We start from the raw sequence: 17695 nt of genomic DNA, 5'->3' as shown, positions 1-17695 counted from the left end.
AAAAAGATGACTTCTTTTTTTTTTTTTTTTGTCTTTACTGTAGCAAAATTTGTGTCAGCAAAGAAATTGGGGGATATTTTCTTTCTGCCACTTCAACACTTTTACTGAAAATAAGATCTTTCTGCTTCCACATCACTTATGCTAGAAGATATGATGACCTTTGCATTATTTTTACACTAATAGTTCTGTCTGTCCTCGGGTTTTCTACTGTTATTAAATACCAAAATGAAGAGATGCTTGATTTCTTTAAAATGAACGTAAAAGTCCAGCAAATAAATAAAATGTGTAAAGCACATTCATTAATACATTTTAAACTAGTTACAATAATGTAGACTTATAGATTAAATATAACCCAATAGGATCATTTAATCAGCAATGTTATTCATAATACTTTTGGTAAAATTACTTTCCCTTTATGAGAATTGTCTATTTTAGTGGTTCTATGGTGTTCTTATTATGTCTATTCACAGTCTTTCTTTGAAATATGTGGAACATAAATGATTTTTTAAAAGTACATATTTCTGTTGCTTCTCTAAAAATCTAATATTGGTTTAGTTCCCCCTTTCAACCCTGAAAAATGGGGCAGGATAGATTTGACTTCAAAAAGCACTGTTTATCTTCAGGTCAAAAATAGGAAGCTAAAAAAGAAGAAAAAGTCCAATAAGAGCACATTTTGCCAGCCCAACACCACTTAGCTAAATAGTCGCATCTTTTGCCTCAAAACACCAGCTTTGCTTAATGAGGTACTACAGTTTACTTGAAGTTCTGCAGTCCCGCCCCTGCTTTATCAGTGGCCTGCAGGTATCTCCACAATTCTGTTTTAAAAGACAGAACAGAATTATGAAAGTACATCCCATGAAGAGAAAGACACAGACTATACAATGTTCCATTTAACTTCACACACACACAATGTAGCTCTGATTTGGGTTCCTATATTGGTGAAAGACTTCTTGAAGTCTAATTCGTCTGCTTTACTCCCAATCCTCCCATCTAATTCAGTTGTTGATCGTACAAAAACTTATTTCTTTTTTTCCCCAGTTTTATTGCCATCACTGACATAAAACCGTGCATGAATTTAAGGTGTACGTTATGATCTGATACATGCACATGCAAAATGAAAAACCTATTTCTAAACCAGAAATTATCTCCCTCAAGAGGAAGGAACCCACAACCACTGAAATCTCATTCTAGCTCATGATTACAGTCGGAGAAACTAGAGTAATTAACGTGCTGGTTGGTATCTTTGAGAGCAGATTTTCAAAAATATCCAAATGTTAAGTTTGAATCAACTTGGAAATGGCCTGGACATAACATAAGCAGAGGCTGTCATCTCTCGGACATAGCAGAGGCTTCATGATGGATAGATTGGGTATGTATTTCATACCAACAGAAGATTTCCTAACACAGAAAGCAATTTTTTCTAGAAGAGCAATTTCACAATTCCTTATAGTTAGATCAAGTATGTTCTCTGGTATGTTTCCTATATAAGATTCAAACATCTGTCACCTGTGCCACAGAACAAAGTTCATGATTCCAATCCAATTATTATGTCTGAGCAAGCTAACTCTTTAAGGAGCCAAATTTACAACCTGCCTTTAGCCACGTTAGAGGACGTTCTATACATTAACTTTTCCCAGTTTAATGTTACTATTAAATTCTGTTTTGTTCTCTTTACATGTCTTCATCCCATTGGACTATATGCATTTTTAGAAGCCATTTCAAATCTGTTTTAGAACAGAGCAAGATATAAATACATTTAATTAACTCAATTTTTAAAATCATTTTAAAATATGAAGTTCCCACAATTCAGGTTATAGGTCGCATTGTCCCAAATACACACCTCTGTGAGTACAAGTTAAATTCATTCATTTAATAAATAAGTTCTAAGTGCCTATCATGTGTCAGGCACTATTATGGGTGCTGGGGGAACTACAAGTGAACAGTGTCAGAGATAAATAAAGTAAGAAGGGGCCATGGGGTGGTGGTGTTACAATGTTAAATAAGATGCCCAGAGAGGGCCTTACTGAGGTGAAAATCATGAAGGATCTGAAGAAGATGAGGAATTAAACCATATCGACATCTAAGGCAAGAGCATTCCAGGCACAGGGAATATCAAGTACAAAGTTCCTGAGGCAGAAAAAAAGCTTTGCATTTCTGAGGACCAGCAAGGAGACGGGAGTGGCTGGGGCTGACTGATAGGAAATGATGGAGAGGTCAGGAGAGAGCAAAGGCAGATCAGGTAAGGCCCGGGAGACCATTGTCAGGGCTTTGCCTTGTAACTGAAGTGAGATGAGAAGCAATCGGAGGGTTCTTAACAGAGGTTAAATAATCTAGAACTTACAGAATGTAAAATGTCTAAACGAAAAGAGTGGTAGCTGTGGGAAGAATTAGTCCACAAATATTTACTGAATTCATACTATTTACTAGGATTGTCCAAAGCCCTGGGCATACAGTGGTAAATAAAACACACATAGGTATAAGTCCTTACCCTCATGAAGCTTTATTCTTATGGATAAGAATATTAACAAATGATTAGACAAATAATGGCAACCATATAAGGTGTGAGATGAACTGGGCGATTTATGAAAGAATAATGAGGGATGGTGGTGTGATCTAGTCTGGGCTGTGGGAGAAAGCCTTTGAGGACAAAAATATTTAAGGTGAGAGTGGCAATATAAGAGTGAGTTAAGTAATGAGGGATAAGGATGAGAGCATGCCAAGCAGAAAGCATCTGCAAAAATCCCTGAAGAAAAACAAAGATATCTTCAGGGAATTGGAAGACCATTGTGGCTGTAGCTAAGTATGCAAAAAAGATTGACTGAAGATTTTGGGTTGAATTCTAAGGGCAATACAATATCAAGAGTTTAAAGCAGGAGACCAAAAAGATTAGAGTTGTATTTTTTAAAGATGACTCCAAAAGCAAAGAGATTAGAGGAGCAAAGAGTGATTTAGGAGGCCAGTCAAGAGCTATTGTAGAAGTGCACACAAAGATGATGGCAGCATAAACAAGTGTAGTGAACGTGAGAACAGAAAGAGATAGTTTGAAAGATACTTAAGAGGTAGAAAAGACAGAATTTGATGATGGATTAGATTCATAAGGGTTGAGGAAGAAGGTTAAGGATGGCTGAGGCTGCCTAACTATTTTTCTTGATCTTTTTTTGTGGGTAGATCCTATCTTCTCCCTGGAGAAGAGGTAAATATCTGTGATTCTTTTGGGGGGGGCGGAACAACAAAAAGTTGATCATATATGATAATGAAACTTTATGCCAATGCTTCCAATTCTCATACACAAAAGAGCCTCAATTTGTACAATCTATGCAATTTGTTCTGTTTCTACCAATGCATGAAGCTTGGCTATGACCGTTCAGAAAAACGAAGGAGTTGGATTTTATATTTTAAATCTTCTAATAAATATTCATGTTGCTAGGATTAAATACATTTATATAATTTGTAGGGAGGGAAAAATCAATATTTTCTACATTATTCCATCCAAGCTTAAATAAGTACTCCTAGGGCACCAAAATGTAATTTTTCAGTACACTAAAGAATTTGTTCTTCACCAATGAATTGGAATATACCCACCCTTGGAAGAAGCCATTCCCTACTGTTCACAGATGCTATCAAAGTCATCTGATCCTAATCAATGCTATTACCAAAAAGGTGGATATCTATTTTTAGCGAAAATAGTTGAATAAGTTAATGCCAGTTACTTATTTATCTTAAATCATTATAGATAAATGTAGTTATTCAGAGAAAGAAAAATTGGCATTTTTCTCTTCTACAGATCATCAAACTCCTAGTCATGTTAACTATAGTCTCTGTAGCCTATGTCCATGGAATCCTCAAACAACGGTACACTAAGTGGGAGTCTTGTTTTCCATTAGGTCAGAAAGATAAAAGTAAAAATTTTTAAAAAGAAAAAAACATTTCATATAATGTTTCTACTAGTATGAAGTTCAAACAACCTTAAATGTTGTAACAGTCTGGGTGTCAAAGTAGATGATACTAGAATATTAAATACCCAGAAGGCCTATAGGCTTTCTCTGTACTCTGAAATTTAAAAAATATATCTCATTAATTAGACAAAAAGTCAAACTGATACTAATTGTTAATTCCTTTGTTACGAGTAGTAACATGAAGTGAAAAGAAACAGTCTCTTAAGAATCCAAATGAGTAGAAGAAAGGCATCAGTACTAAAATGATACTCCTATATCAGCAACTGCAACTTATAGGAAAAATGCATTTTATTTAACGACCAAGTACACAAATACAAACACACACACATTCACACACAATATAGCTAAAACAATATTCACTCTTATGAGGTGGGGTGCACTGTGAAATTTTCTATGTTCTTTCACTAAAAAAAATTCAGCTCACAACTTAGTATTAAATTTTGCAAACCATGAATACATTAGAACACATAACAGCTCTAGAGCATTATCTATGCTAACTTATAATTTTAGGGAAATTTATAGTCTTCCTCCTTCTTGGAATCAGCCCACAAGAATATTCTATGTACTCAGAGAAAACAAAACTTAACATGGCCTTGTTACGATGTATCCAGCCTGGACGGTTGCACACGTTCAGTGTGCGTAAAGCACCTACTTCCCAGGTCCAAGAACAGAGGAAATGACTTGCAACTATGTAACAGGACCCTATGTCTATACTGCACATTTTATATAAAAGTTCTTTTTATGTACATTACTTCATTTGATCCTCACAACAACCCTGTGAGGTAGGCAGGGAAAATATTATCAGATTTACTTTACAGATAAAGTTAAGGCTCAGAGGGTTAAGTGACTGACCCCGGGATTAACTATCGAGTAAGAGGCAGAGAGAATAAGAACCATTAACTTCTAGGTTGAGGCTCTTTTCTCTAAACCACATAGCCTCCGAGAGTATAATCTGACCTCAAATATTTTTTACCACTTTATCCTCATTTTCTTATTGTTGACTAGAGTTTTTATAGAATACAACAAAAGACCTGATTTTAAACTTATGCCAAATTTATGCTTCTCTACCAATGAAAATGTATGGACACAGGATATATATTCTTTTGGAAAGCACTGTTTCCTTGGCTCTAGTCTAAAGGAATGTAAGCAATATGAAAGACCCTAAAGGCGAAGGAAACAAGAGAAATCAGAGAAAAGGATATAAAATGGAATGTATTAATGGATTTTAGTCTCTTTAAGCTTTTACTTTTGTGACAGGGTTCAATGGAGAGCTTTAATGCAGATGAGACTTGAGGCTTTTGAAGAGGATCTAAGTCTTGATGAAGTTATTCACACTCAAATCTTGAATGCGTAATGATGGTAGGCCCCAGGGTCTTCAAAAACTTGTACTTGATGCTTTAAAACAAAACAAAACACACACAAAATTCTACCAGCACATCTAATAAAAGATTTTAAAGGATTCTGAAAAACTGTAACTCTTTGGCCAGTCATTAATCAGATCACTAGGTGCCATGCGGAAAGAACAAAAAGAGAAGACCAAAAGGAAATAAAGAGATTTTTAAAAGATATAGTATACAGAATAGCTAAATATGTTCACTGGCTTTTCTCTTTGATTAATGTTCTTCACTGTAAATTGCAACAGAATGTAAAGCTGTTACAGAACCACCGTGGGATGTAGTAAGATAAACTGATTTAATGAGAATTTCCTGAATCTCTTTGATCACGATCCATGACATCCATGAAAAGCAAAGGGCTTTTGATCTTTGAAAGCATGGCCAAAATAATTTGTTGGAAGAGATGGCACAAAATGAAGTTGATTCCATGGGGTAGAGAAAGAAACTGAACAAGAAATATTATGGCTTGAAAATATTTAAACAGGAAGAAAAAATAACAAAGCCTTAGGATGAAAAAATTCAGACCACTTTGCAGGTTCATATAATCACAAAATTGATTTTAAACAATTTTCTTGTTATTCAAGATATATCGAATAATAAAACTAATTTTCGTACATTGATGTTTTATAGGTTAATAGATCTAGTTAATCCATCCTGGTCATACACAATTGAAATGCTTAGGATAGCCTTACAGACATAGCTCAAATTCAAATTAAACAGCAATAAAGTTTTGAGTTCTCTCTTCTTTTTCCCCTCCCCCAAACAATACCACAAAACAGAATCTTAAAAGATACCCTTAACCATGATGGTATATGTTGCTAGATTTAAATTTTCTCACTCTCAGGCTTTTGTCTGCTTTCCCATCACTTAAATTCTGTGAATGATCTTAACACATACAAAATTCTTTAAGCTGATTGCACAATCACGAATAAGCCAATGATAAGCCCAGCTTTGAGGCCTTAAAATTCTGATTTTTTTCATTTATACTAACTGGATATCTTTCTATCTGGAATTTTTGGTTTTCCAGAAAATTATATATATAAAATATATATACATGTTTTATATACATAGCATTATATATCTATGTGCATAGATACACACATATACATGTATCCTCCTCAATTCTACGTTATCTACACGTAACTTTTACATTCATGTTCATCTCCTTTCTTTCTGTGTGTGACCTTTACTGTATTCATCTTGACTCAGGAAAACACAATCAACCCTTGGATTCAATTCATTGCTATCCCTTCTCTTAGCAAAATAAGGAGTCCCACTGTAGGCATCCTGCCTCACGATTTTCATTTTGTGGCTAGTTACGATTTAGTCCAAGGATCTCAAGAAGCAAAGCATCATTTAACAGCAATGATTATAAGCAAACTACTCTGCCAAAATTGGGTATAAAACACCTGACATAGCATAACCTGTTCCATTCCATTAATCATGACTCAGCCCTTACATTAGAGGCCTTCATTTGATTTTAACAAATTACACAATCAGTGGTATCATATGGGTATGTCTCTTACATAGCCTATCTCAAGTAAGTTTCAAATAAAATCCCTCTACTAATAAAATGAAGATTAACATATCATTAAATCACTTGTGTAACTCATTTTACTCACCTATTAGTATTATTCCAAATGTCTCACAATGTAAGTGTGGAAAGACAAAGATGGCTAGAGAAGTGAAAGTCACCAGAAATTTCTGCTGAGTCCCAAGGCAAATAATCAGCCAATTCAAAGTAATATCCTCAATACTGAGATTATCCACATATATGATCTGTCTGGTGTACTGATTTTACTAACAGAGAATAAGCCATTCTTGGAAATGCCTTAAGCCAGTTCTAAACATCAAGAACAAAGTAGAATCATAACTAAGATTTGTTTAAAGAGTAGAGTCCTTACATAGCAAGTCAAACAAAACAAAGTCCATCCTATTCGGCTGAGAGGCTGAGAGGCTCTAAGAACCTCACCGATGCAATACAAATCTAGTTTGCAAACAAAAGTAACAACATCCTTATTACCTGGTAAACTCAGCAACATGCTTATACATTGTACATGAGTATTGAATGCGGCAGCAGTAAGCACTTAGTTTATCACAAATCCTTGTTAAGAGTAATAATCTAAATTAAGGTTAAAAACCTATTATAATTTATCATCAAATCTTCCATGCAGCTCTGAAAACAAGTTAACTCACTTGTGCAACCCCATTCCTTCTGAATAGTGCAAATAATTAAAAGGACAAAAGTCATAAGGAATTGTAGTAGGCTCCCATAATTATGAAAATAGCCTAAAGCCTTACTGTTTGTTTCTTAGTATTATAAAAATAAAAACATGTTCACAGTAAAAAATTCAATCCACCAGAAAGAGTATACAGAAAAATGTGAGTCTGCTTCCTACTCTAGACCTATGGTCTCATTCCCCAGGAGTACCTCTGTCAATAGTGTGTGTGTGTGTGTGTGTGTGTGTGTGTATTCATATATATATATTTGAAGAAATTTTGTATGGATATATAAATGTATGCTTTTAAAAACACAAATGGAAGCATACTATACACACAGTTCTGTACTGTTTTTCTCAGTTAACAATGTATCTCAGAGATTTTTTCCTTATCTCCACCTGCGGATCTTCTTCATTCTTTCTAAGAGCTGCAAAGTACTATGAGTACATCATATGAAGGCATTTTTTTAACCAGACCTAGGTTGAGGAATGTTTAGGTTATTTCTATTTTTTTTTTAATTTCAAATAATATGGTGATGAATATCTTTATATACAAATTTTTGTGTGCAAGTACAAATAGATCCAAAAGATAAATTCCTAGAAGAACTGTCTGATTTTAGAATTGAACAAATTCTAAACAAGAAGCCAGTGTATCTACAAAGGAGACCAGTAAAAACACAAGATTAATGCTTAGTGATTAAAAGGTGCCAAATATTATCGCAAAGTTAGAAGTGAAGGGTTTTTTGTTTGTTTTTCAATTGCAGTTGACATTTAATATTATTTTATATTAGTTTCAGGTGTACAGCATAGTGGTTAGACATTTATATAATTTATGAAGTGATACCCCTGATTAGTCTAGTACCCACCTGACACGATAGTTTTAAAAATTAACAAACTCCTAAGCTAGGAAAGGTAAAATAGCAAGAAAAAAGCTTTATCCCCAGGATAGAAAGATAAAAGTCCTCGAGAATGAATCATCAAAGAGATTTTCAAAAAGAAGAACAAAGAAGGAAAAAAGAAAATAGCATTAATAAGGCAGGATAAGGAAAAAAACGACAGTTTTTGGGCCTCTTGTTTTAACCTAAGGCCAAATATGGGACATACACTATTACAGAGCCAAAGTTGAATATGAGATGATTTAAATGACTATTTGAGGTCCCATTCCTACAGGGTATCCATAGGTTGACATAGTCTACAAGACTCTAAAGTTTTGAAAGGAGGTCTCCCAGAAAAAGAAAGCAGAAGAACAGTAATCTTCCAAGAATTATATACCTTGTTAAGTTCTCTAATTTCTCATCAATTTTACAGGGAAATAGTAACGATTGCCTAATAAATACAGAACAAATCTCTTTCTGGAATGTTCAGATTAAAGCATAATTGAAAGAGATTCAGGCTATATTTTTCAATCAGAATCCTACAATTTCCTAGACTAATCTATGGCTATTCTATTTCTCACCTAATGTAAAACACAGTCAACCACTTACCTTTCCCAGAGTGCTAGGATTTGAATGCCACAATACAAATTGATTCATGTTTTTGTCCATTAATGGTCCGTAGATTTCTTTAAATGAAGTCCATGTTAGAGTCCATAGAAATCAGTGTTCTGCAAAACTGAAAACCTCAAGAATGTCAATGCACACCCCTAAGTTACCACTTGGATACCAATTTATTATGAATAATAGTTATAATAGTTATTATTATGAACATAGACATTTAGATGTACAAAATTTGTGGACATGACATTGAACAGTAGAGTGAGGTAGCAAAATTAGACTTTATTTTTAAGTTAAGACATTAATATTAATGTAAATCTAAAGGATCTCAAAACCTTACTTTGCACCACATTTATATGTATTGTGAAGGTAACACAATAGTAAGAGCATACAAAGATGGTGATGATTTGGATACCAACAATTTCGAGACACTGGGAAAATAAGTTTGAAAGGCAGGCAAACTTTTTAAATTTAAATGACTGCAATATGTATTTACATATCTACTTTTTGTTTTTCTCAACCTATTTTAAAGAACATCTTAGATTTTTCAATATAACAATGCTTACTAGCTTCTTCTTCATAAAACAAAACAAAACAAAACAAAAAAAGCCATAATTTAGGTTTTCCTACTCCATTATGTCCAACCTAATGATGAGATTCTAGAACCTCTTAGGAGCTACTATCTCATTAGATAGCAAGAAGCCGGTACACACTGTGACCTCATGGGACTGTAGGTAGATAGTGATTCATGCCAGAATTACACAGCCTGACAACCAAAAGCGATCTGCTTACACCACTTGTTCTTTAGGTCTATGCCCACTCTTCGTCACATTTAAGTCATCTAAACAAATACTTTATAAAGAACACAATTTAATCTTCAGGGATTTGTTCTTTTGGAGGCTTTCTGCAACTGTTGGGAAGAAGTTAACGTTATGTGAACACACCAGGTGAAACCGCTGACCGGATTTTTATGAATTACTATTTTCATCCGTGTTATGAAATAATTCTCATTTACATCTCAAATGTAAGAAGTATCCCAATATAAAAAAAGGAGACATTAGGAAAATGGAAAATAAGTTCGTATTTATGAAAAGAAAGCTCTTAGAACACTAATTAGAAGCTCAGTGCTACAACTCCAACTTATTATTTGATGGTCAACTGCTCGCCGGGGTCATTCACCTGTAAGTTCTTCCCAGAAAAGTAAAAGAACCTGAAAGGAGCCAAGTTATCGCCGTATCTCTCTACCCACACCCGAGAAGGCACATTTCTAAATTTCAATAACCACAAAACAACAATGTCCTGAGTCTCTCTCTACTACACCGGCATCCTCATAAACCACTAGTCAGCAAACTAAGCTGGAGTCAGTTCTACATGCAGAAGTCCGGATACTGAAACCCTGAAGAAGGTCCCGGAGCTGAGCCAGAATCAGGTTCAAGCGTTCGTTCATTCATTCATTCGACAGCATCTCAAGAATCAGGTTCGTGCGTTCATTAATTCATTCTACAGCATCAAAAGAATGCCTCATAGTGGCAAGGCACTGTCCGGGATGAAGAGATGAAAAGACGAAGTCCCTGTCCACTACTAGCAGAAAGGGGGAGGCGAGGGGGAGGGAGGCAAGGTAAGTGGGGAATGGACCCTAGGTCAGCTCATCTCAGTGCCCACGCTCCATCTCTCCATCCCCGAGCGCCAACGCTCCGGAGCCCATTACCCCCAGCCATAACCGATTCCTGAGAAGACTCAGCCTGTCTGCATTTCCTCGACGACCTCGGCCCTCACGACCCCGTTCCCAAAGTTCCTCGTATCCCTATCTCCCCAGGGAGACCCACACCAAGGAGCCTTTCCCTCAGCCACCTCCTAATGCGAGATCAACGACTCCCTGTCCGAGCTCGGAGCCCCGAGAAACCTGGGCCACCAAACCTAACTTCCACCCTTGCCCAGGTCCGCGTTCGGCCCACAGATTACCTGTCGAGGATACAGGGTGTCAGGAGGACCACAGAAGGTCCGCCCCGCCCATCGTGACGCCCTCACAACTGGGCACCGCCTCCAGGGCTTCCTGTGCGTTACATCCGGCCAGATGCCACCCGGCTCAGCTGAACGCCCAACCCCTCTGTTGATGTCATTTCTGACGTGTTCCTTGGTTCCCCGGGGATCCGGGCGCTCTACAGAGCAATTGGTTTACCCTGTTCTTCTCCGCTTGCTTTCCTAATCTCCAGCCCGGAGAAGTGCATTTTTGCTTTTCAAACTTCTTTGCCAGCTTCTGCAGCCTTCCCTTCTGCAGTCACTTCTCTCTGCTCTTTCTGTACTTCGAACTCCATCTCTCTTTTCCAAACTCAAGAGGCCCCTCAAAGAAATCACAGGATTGTTCTTGTGATTTTTCTGATTTTTTTTTTCGTTTCCTCTACCCAGTAGAATGCCGGCTCTGTGGTTGTGCTGCCTAGTTTCCCAATCTGCCTCACTTGTAACTAGGCAAATTACTTAACCTCCCTGTGCCCGTCTCCTCAGTTGTGGAACAGATGAAAGTGCTCAATCAGGGTTAAGTATTACAAGAGCTCTTATTCCCTGTTGGAACATATAAGCGGTAAGGAAGGGTGGAACTGGTTTTCCTGTTATCCTTTGTATCCTCAGTTTTTAGTGATTGAGTAATTAATAATGCTTGGCATCTTCCCCCTCTGAACTCTGAGCTCCTCCACCACAGATGGCATGTTAGTAGGAACTACCTTCAGTCCTACTCGAAATCAGATGCTTGGTTATTGTGCTAGATACTGGGAAAAAGATGAACAAAACCTAGGCCCTGCCCTCAAAACATCGAGATACCTAATAAATTATGGAAGGAAGAAAGTCAACCCAGGGGGAAAAGAAGGGGAGCCGGTCAGCTGAGAATTTATCCTTAGAATAAAAAAATTCACAGAATATTAGAACTAAAAAGAATGTTAGAGATAATCTTTTAATTAACCTCTTGATGTTACAAGTAAGGTAAATTGGATTCAGAGAAGCAACTGACTAAAAGTCATACAATTAGTGGCAGGGCTAGGACCAGAAGTGGAGTCTCAAAATGCTCACCATCTCCCCCCATTCCCCAAATCTGCCTCAAGGTGTTAATAATGTAAAAGCAGATTCACTTTGAAAGCCTTCACTCTCAAGTGAAAAAGGACTAGGAAACTACCAGTCTGCAGAAGAGAAGAGCGATGTAACCTAGCAGATTCCACACAGTTCTGACGATCATTTTGTTAAAAAAAATAGTATAAACAGAGCCACTTTAAAATGGAGCTGGAGCTGCCATCCCAGAGGAACTGCCTTGTACACTTTAGGCCTCAAACCTTTAGAATGTTAAAACAGGGCAAAATAACCTTTGGACTGGGCCTAAAGCAACATTGTGACCCAAAGAATTGTTTGCAAAGATAACAAGAAAGCACATAACCGTGACTACTGAAAATTTTTTAAAAATTAGCATCCCTATGTTTGCTTTCCTGCACCAATAAAAATGCCCTCCTTCTATTGCTGTAATTGTTCCCCTTCCCTTTCTGATAAACATGCCTTGCTTTTGTCTTCTAATCAGAAAAGTCTTTGGGTTTCTGCCTAAATCAGTGATTCCGGAATAGCTAATGTTTTTGTTTGTTTTTATCTCAAATAAATGCTCGTTGCCTTTCACTTTGGAAGGCCTTTTATTTTTAGGTTAACAATTTGAATGATCTGGTCTGGCCACTGCTCAGTTCCTTTCAAACACAGTAACCCCTTTCCCCCTGGCAAACTTAATATTTACCCAGAAATGAGGGGCTAAATATCAGCTCCTATGAGCTCTACCTTCAGTTTTAACTGGCTGGATGGGAATAAATAACTGACCCAAGCAGTTCCTGAAGGTAAACATAAAGACTCTGTGAATGTACTGCGAATAGCACAGCACAATTTTATTTAGATTTCTCTACTGGAAGCAATTTCTCTTAAATATTCAACCTTTGTTTTAGGAATATGACAAAACTAGCATAGATATTGTTATTGAAATGTTGGTAATGAGTCTGTGTTCCAAATAGCCAGATACTCTCACAGACCCACAGAATAATATAGTTGGCATAGGTGAAATTCAAGGTTTCTTCCAACTCTTTTATAACAAAAGGTCAATGAATTCTTAATGAATCTATGGACCAGAGGAATTAAATAATCTGCTGAGAGTCACAAAGTTAGCCAATGACAGTCAGTTTAGCATCTAAGCCTCCAAATTCCATTCACTCATTTATTCATTCAGGCATTTGGGACACCAGGCCAGGCATTAGGGATACAAAAATGTATGAGATAATCTCCTACCTTTGAGGAACTTCCTATCTGGTGAGGGAGGCAGACTTTTTAATGGAAAAATAATTTGATGTTAATGTAATCATAGGTTCATCTAGTTCCTTCATTCAACGAATGCACTTTTACCCCATTACTACCAATATGCCATAACTTGATAAAAATAAATACAAAATATGTTTTATTCAAATTTTAAATCATTGGAACCACATTTTTTAAGAGTTTCAAATAATCAAAATTTATACAGGTCTTAGAGTCAGCTTGTTTGGGTTCCATGCCTAACTCTGCTATTAACTAGCCATGTGACCTTAAATCACTTCACCTCTGGGCCTCAATTTCTTCTTGAAGGTCCTTCCTAGAGTAAACCTTGTCTTGTTCTGTCTAGTAGAAAAAACGCATGACATTTCCCACTGTGACCACTAGATGGCCGGCTTCCATCATTCCTCCCTCTTTCCTTCCTTCCCTCCCTTCTTCTCTCCCTCTGTTCGTTTTTCTGACCAAAGTAATCATCACACCACCTATCTGAACAACCACCTATATGGGTAACAGCTGAGTATCCAAGACTCTGGGAGATGACAGGTCTAAAATGCTTGTTGAATAAGTGAAAGAATGAATGGATTCCAGGATTAATTAGTTCTGGGCCTTTCTATCTCCTACGACTATTGACCCTTTCTCCTATTAAAATAATTGCTTTTTTGAAAGCTGTAGTGGTGGGAAGAGGAAGAAAAGATGAGACAATAGCTAGGAATTATATTAGGAGGAGCATGCAAGTTGGATTGGGAGGAGAACTCAAAAGGCATTGCATTGCATCCCAAAGCAAACATCAGTGCACTGCGGATTTATGGATGAAATAACATAAATTATTATTTTAAAATAATATTGTAAAATAATATGGGAAGGTTCAGTGATCAATATTTGTTGTATATTGATATTGTTGAAGCTGAGTATATTGGGTTTCATTATACTCATATTCTTTCTATTTTTTGTGTATCCTTGAAAATTTACACAATACAAATTTACAGTTAAAAATAAGAGAGATCATGAGTACATTTTCCTTCCTCTAAACAAGATCAAGTTCAAATTATCCCACTGAATTTCAATTAGGATGCTTTTGTCTGATGTTGCAGAAAAGTTGTCACAGACTGGGTTTTTTGGAAGTACGAGTAGACACTGCGATGAAGATGGGGACAAAGATTTTTTGTTAGGAATGGACAGGAAGCAGGATTGGTCAGAAGAAGCAGCAGAATTGCTACTCAAGGCCAAGGAATCATCAGCCAACCTGAGAGGGAGCTCTAGAGTAAGTCCTGGCCCTCAGAGTAGCCGGAGTCAGGTTGACATGGCCAGCCCTTCCTACTGGATACAGTCCGCCCAAGGAAGGGTGTGATCCCAAGCAAGGTGGCTCTCTGCATTGAGGTAGACCCTGGAGATGTTGACAGCTGGGACTGCCTGTTAACCACCCTGCAGAGCTGTGCAGCGAGTCCTTCCTTGAAAGGGAATCCAGGCAGCATATTTTTGCATCTTTCACAAAATGCAACACAAACCAGCTTAAACGATAAGGGAATGTGTTGGCATCTGTAACTGGACTCTTATTACAGGCACAAGGGTTGGTTCCCTCAGCACTCAATGATATCATCCAGGACCCCTATTTATTTCCCTCTTTGCTCTGCCTTCAGTAGCATCTGTTTCAGCTTATGGCCATCTTCCCCTGACGTGGCAATTGGCTGCAGCAGTTCATCTACACATCTACACACTGTGCACATTCTGAGAGGATGGACACACTGTCAGTAATTCCAAGGTGATTCTCAGGCTAGAAAAGAGAAAAATATACATTAATTTCTGGACTGGAGACTCTACTCTTGACAATTTTTATCTTTTCAGCTGTAAAATACGACTTTACATTAGTCACCATTACATGTCATGCTGTCACATACTCACCCTAGAATTCTGTATCAGTTAGGCTAGACAGTGTACTACTGCAGTAAATGAACAACCCCCAAACCTAAATGTCTTAAAACCAGGAGGATAATTTCTTACTTGTGCTACAAGGTCACGCTGGGTCTGCAGAGGGCACTGATCATTGTAGTCACTTAAGAACCTGTGACTACAGGCTGATTGAGCAATCACTGTCTTGCATGTTGCCAATCACCAAGCAGAGAGAAAAAAAAAAGAATTGGGTGAAGCTCTGTCACTTCTGCTCGCCTGTTATTGGCCACAAAAATGTTACCTGACCTCACTTACTTCAAGTGGGCAGGGAAGTGCAGCCCTATCATGGTGAGAAGGGGAGAAAACAAAGGTAACTGTGAATAGCACCAATGACTATCACAAAGCCAGGTCTATATTTTAGGTCTTATTGACACAGACTCATCTAGAATTCAGCTGTATCAATCTGTGGATAGAGTACAAAGCAGCAGGAAAATCCCTTGACAATTTCTCTCATTTAATTCTATTATAATGTAAGCAACTATACTATACATATATATATGAAATTGTTCTGACATTATTAGTTGCTCAATTTGAAAAATAATATATAGTTCAAGGCAGAATCAAGTCAAGGACAGTGCAGTGAACTACCAAAAGCTTCCCTCATGAGAGTTTCTTAATCAAAGATGAGCATTAAACTTCCCTGGGGAGTTTTCTTAAACTTCTGAGTCCACCCAGAATCAGAATATCCCAGAGTGCCAGATGTGTATATTTTCAAAATGCATGTTTCTCCTTCCCCCTCTCTCTGTTAAGATCTACTATCCCATAATGCCATAAAGCAAACAATATGAAGGCAGATACCACGTCTCTTTTTGCTCATGCTGCTTTAGCACACGTAACAGCTCAAAATATGATTGGTTAAATACTTATTCATAAAACAGTTATCAAATAGCCCACATCATATTTACCAGGATCCCATTATCTAACCTTGTTAAATCTCCCTAGGAATCACAATACAACATGTATTTTAACTTCCAATGTATTAATCCTCTCAAAAACTGAAATAAAATGAATTTGGCATATCGTGTTCTTAGTGAGCACAATGTATCTTTGATGATCACAACTTCCTTTTCACAAACCATCTCCTTAATGAATTCTTCTAAAATTTCATAAGGTATTGATTTGAAACTCACCAGTCTACAACATCTTTTATCATCTCTTTGCCTATTCACAAATCAAAACATTTGCCCATCTTTAGTCTTCTGGCCCCTTTCCTTTTACTTCAGATTTCTGAAAGCTATAATCACGTCCGCATAATCTCCAGGCTTAAAATCAAGGCACTTTGATGGGCAATCTGAAAATAAATAACAGATGCTAGAATATTTGATGATTCTATTAATGGAGGTCTGAGTTATGCCAACCTATTTTATTTTGACCTTAGCAATGTATGGTCTATTAGTTTGAATCCTGTTTGCTATTCAAAGCAGATGGAAATATAATGCTAGAGAAAAGTCACAATTCAATTTGATTCATCTCAAAGGAACATAAGACTAATAATGGCTAATAATATGACTATTTTTACTTAGTGGCTTTCGTAAGCCAGACAGATTCTAAATGTGTATTCACTCACAAAGGGAGAAGACCATGCTTGGTGATAAAGAAAAATATAATATAACTCATATTTAAGAACAACTAGCCTAATAATAATAATAAAAATGGACAAGAAGTATTGACGAGGATGTGGAGAAGTTGGAAACCTCATACATTGCTATATGGATTGTACATCAAACAATATGGCAGTTCCTCAAAATGTTAAACAGAGCTGCCAGATGAGCGAGCAATTCTACTTCTAGGTATATACCCAAGAGAATTTAAAACATAGTTTACATAAAAACACATACATGAAATGTTCATAGCAGTATATTCACAAGAGTCAAAAAGTAGAAACAGCCCAAATATCCATCAACTGATGAATGAATAAACAAAATCTGGTATGTACATACAATGAACTATATTATTCAGTAATAAAAAGGAATGAAGTACTGATACATGCTACAACATCTATGAATCTTAAAAATATTATGCTTAGTGAAAGAAACCAGACACAAAAGGCCACATATTGTGTGATTCCATTTATATGAAATATCCAGAATAGGCAAATCAGTAGAGACAGATTAGTGTCTCTGTTAGAGTAGGTTAGTGGTTGCTAGGGGATAAGAAGAAAGAGGAATTGTAGGCACAGGGTTTCTGTTGGGGTGATTAAAATGTTCTGGAATTAGAGTGTGGTAATGGTGTACAACTTTGTGAATATACTAAAAATCACTGAACTGTACACTTTAAAAGGATTATTTGTATAGTATGTGAGCTATATCAATAAAAATTAATTATCCTTTAAAAAAGAGTGAAAGGAAAAAATATCTTTATGGATA

General features: G+C 36.7%; 1 protein-coding gene across 2 annotated transcripts in view; it reads right to left on the bottom strand.

Annotated features, from left to right (window-relative positions):
- Positions 1-11329, bottom strand: part of MAP3K13 (mitogen-activated protein kinase kinase kinase 13) — a 143257-nt gene extending 131928 nt beyond the window's left edge. Inside the window, exons 1-2 of one of the 2 annotated variants that reach the window (XM_019735851.2) lie at positions 11025-11329; positions 9054-9180 (exon numbers count right to left, since the gene is read on the bottom strand). The gene's annotated coding sequence lies outside the window, so the exon portion shown is untranslated. The remainder of the gene's footprint in view (positions 1-9053; positions 9181-11024) is intronic. The other variant, XM_019735855.2, reaches the window with a different exon arrangement.
- Positions 11330-17695: the final 6366 nt, after the last annotated feature.

This window comes from Rhinolophus sinicus, linkage group LG01 (assembly GCF_036562045.2).
Source record: "Rhinolophus sinicus isolate RSC01 linkage group LG01, ASM3656204v1, whole genome shotgun sequence".
NCBI lineage: Eukaryota > Metazoa > Chordata > Mammalia > Chiroptera > Rhinolophidae > Rhinolophus > Rhinolophus sinicus.
The sequence above is the reverse complement of the archived record's forward strand: the minus strand, read 5'-3'. Positions and strand labels throughout refer to the sequence as shown.